Source organism: Nomascus leucogenys, chromosome 9, assembly GCF_006542625.1.
Source record: "Nomascus leucogenys isolate Asia chromosome 9, Asia_NLE_v1, whole genome shotgun sequence".
In the NCBI taxonomy this organism is placed as follows: domain Eukaryota; kingdom Metazoa; phylum Chordata; class Mammalia; order Primates; family Hylobatidae; genus Nomascus; species Nomascus leucogenys.
In genome coordinates this window covers 27,822,515-27,826,351 of record NC_044389.1, presented here as the reverse complement: position 1 = coordinate 27,826,351, position 3,837 = coordinate 27,822,515, and positions in this window count along the sequence as shown.

The window sequence follows — 3,837 nt, the reverse complement described above, 5'->3', positions numbered from 1 at the left end:
AGATGTTCTGTACCAATAAGAGATCTGGACAAAAATTATCATCTAGATAAATGCAAATTTATTTATATAAATAAATCTATTGCAGGCTGAGTTTTCTTTCTTCTCTGGCAGTGTGGAATGCTTTTTCATTCTCACTCATCTTACTTCCTTTTTTCCTTATTTTCCCTGAGGTTTGCATTTCTTAAATAATTGTAAAAACCAGAGGTAAAGTTGAAGAGAAGGCAAATAAAAGAGTACTTTATGATGACCTCAAAGATAGTGAAGCCAACCCCATTGTCGCATAGAACTCATGTTTCTGGTTTCTTTTGAATAAACATAAAAATTGACCTTCAGAGTCTTAAAACTTGAGAGACTTAACATTTGTCTTATCCAAGTTCCATTCCCAGGAAACAAACTATCAGGCTTCCCAGATAATATCAAGGAACTGAAACTCCCCAGATTGCCACACCTGGTCAATGAGATGCTTGACCCCTTACCCCTCATGATTGCCTAACTGATCACCTGTGCCTGTTGATCAACTCCTTTTCCTTATCCTTCTCTAATTCCTGTTTTCTCACACATACTTATATTTTCCCCCTGCTGTATAAATCCCTAAGTTTAGTCAACTGAGGCAACAGATTTGAGATTTTATCTCCCTTTCTCCATGACTTCAGCACCCAATTAAAGCCTTCTTCCTTGGCAGTACTCTGTCTCAGTGATTGGCTTTCTGTGCTGCGAGCGGCAGGACCTAGGCCAAATCCCTGGCCTAATAGCACTCAGGAATAGTAGCACTCAGGAAAGGGTATGCCATTTAATTTCCAGGCTTGCACAAACCCTGATTTGTGGACAAGGAGAAGATATTGGTGGATGAAGAGAGGTTCTTCTAAACATTTTTCATGCAGATAATTTTATTCTAATCCTGAACATATATTATGTGTTGCTCACAGAATTCGATTTTTTTAATTTAACTCAGTCAATCTTATGATTACATGAAGATTCTCTGCAGTTGATTGTGGTCCCTACCCCCTATGTTTACATATATATTTCAGTTGAAAATTGTGAAAAGATGTATCAAGAACTGTAAAGAAAATCATATTTACACTAAATATCCTATTTTTACCTGATATAAGCTTGTAATAAATTGTTTGATTACTAAATATTTAACTCTGAAAAAGTAATCAAAAGTTGAATTTTCAGTATATTATTTGTTTGTTTTTCTTTTTTATGTGAATATTAACAAAAAAATAGAAGATTGCCCATGTTTTTCCTTAGTGTCCATGTATCTTAAAGGCAAATAATAAAGAATGAATTGTTAGGTATAGGACATCTTTAAAAACCAAAATCTTTCGCTACCTGCTTGTTATGCTCTTCAATGTGACTTGCTTGGCCAATGGAACTTTATCGAATATAATGCAGACAGACACTTGCAAAGTATTTGCATACTAGGGTTTACTCTCTTGTTGGACTTGGAACCCTATATCCATATACATGAGTATAAACTAGCATTCTGGAAGATGAAGTGCCGTTATGGAGAAGAAGTGATGTACCCAGCTGACAGCCGGTGGTGACATATGCCAGATATGAGTATAGCAATTATAGAATATCACCCTAAACTAGATCTGCCAGTCAAACTGCCAGCTGAGTCTATAGATGCATAAAAGAGTCCAGTATAGATCAAAACGTGTTGGTCAAGACACACACAAAAAAACATTTGAGTGACCAAAAAAATTATAAGGAAATAAAAAGAACATTGTTTTATGTCACTAAGTTTGGGCGCTTTGGTGTGTAACATGTTTCATGGTGTGAATTGCTTTGGGTTAATCCTGGGAACCACATCACTGAATTACTGTCTTCTCGTGTGGAACAAAGTCAGCATATAATCTCAATTTCCAAAATATGTGTTCATGCAATTTTTATGACAGTGTTACTTTTTCATATTTTAAAGATGAAATATATTAAAATAAAAATATCCTTACTGTCAAAATTCCTTTCAGTAAAAAAGTAAATTTCCAAATATTTATTCTATTAAAAGCATGTTTTAACTTCAGCAAGAAAAAGTAAAATGGGTACAGATACACAACTTATAGCTAAAATGATTTTTCTGTATATTAATTATGTCTTTTTAATTGAAAATATGCATCTAACTTAGCTATAATGCTGTCTGTGGTTGTATTACTAATGGAATTTTACTCTGAACTGTTCCTCTAAAATATCAGCTTGAACAAATTCTATAATGGCCAATATTTAGATACAATTTTTTTTTTTTTTTTTTGAGATGGAGTCTTGTTCTGTCACCCAGGCTGGAGTGCAGTGGCACAATCTCGGCTCACTGCAAGCGTCGCCTCCCGGGTTCACACCATTCTCCTGCCTCAGCCTCCAGAGCAGCTGGGACTACAGGCACGCACCATCATGCCCGGCTAATTTTTTTGTATTTTTTAGTAGAGACGGAGTTTCACCGTGTTAGCCAGGGTGATCTCGATCTCCTGACCTTGTGATCCACCCGCCTCAGCCTCCCAAAGTGCTGGGATTACAGACGTGACCCATCACGCCCACTAGATACAATTTTTTGATTGTGCTATTTCAGTGGAATGTCAGATGTTGTGTAATGATGCAAGATTGACTTCCAAAACAACTTTAAATTTTTGCCATATGATGCATGCGAAAGTCATCCTAAAATTCTGTTAGTGTTTACTCACTAACTCTGTGTCACAAACACTGATTGCCCTGTCTACTAAGTGAAATCTCAAGTTTGGAAAACACACTTAATCGTGATTGTCAAGGCACTTTCTTCTCACTTAGTAAATAATGATTAGCTTCTGTCATTTACTGGAAAAGTTAAACTTGATGAAGCAGTTTGGCAGCATATTGAATTTAACAAATCAAAATGATCATATTAGTGTGTGCATCAAATAACTGATACTGAATGTTCTTAATATCTTATAGATGTAATCCTCCGGTTATTCTCCTTCTTCACTTTTCGAACATTCCCAAGACTATAAAACAAACGTATTCTTAATTTAAAATCATTCAGGCTATATTTATACCAGGCTATTGATAATTTAATCAAGTTTCTAAAATCAATTACACTCTACTCTATTTAAGTATAACCTCACATTACCACTAAAGATGCAGAAAATGAAATTTCATTGCTTTTTCAGGTTATTCATCATGAGTACCTAGTGGAAACTTGCCAGGCAAGCTCCCTCACCAGACTCTACACTATACCAAAATGTACTCACCAATGTTTTATGACACTTGCTGTTCAGTAATCAGAGTTATCATTGTAGGTCCCACAGTGTAAGTTTGTCCTATTGAAGAAAATGATGTATTATCAAATATTGAACCTCTCATATTTCTTGATAACACTCAGAGGAACTGCTTAGTTCTTATTCATCATTTCTACATTCTGAACATAATCTACAAAGTGATATCTAGGGTTCTGGCAAGTGGAATCTTAATGCTCTAGGTATTTAGTGTGAATGTCAAAGTCTGTGATTTCCCTCATAATAAATTTCAATTGACTGGTGTCATTTACTGGAAAGGTTACATGTGATTGAATTTATGACCATTTGCTGCTGAACTCAGCTTATAAATTGCTAATGATTCTGGCAGATGATCCAGTTTCTTATGCCAATGAAATATTTGAGGTTAATTAAATAGCCTCCATCACCTCTTTTCACCAAAATGCCAATGAACTGCTGAGAAGTTAAATAAATGTACTACTTGGTACCCAGTATGCCAAATAAACTACTCTATGCACGCACTTTCCTGAGCCTATTATAGTGATCTTCTAAAACAGTTTCAACTGTTGGATTTTTAAAAATTGCTAAATGATGAAATTATTTGAAGTGTAAATTT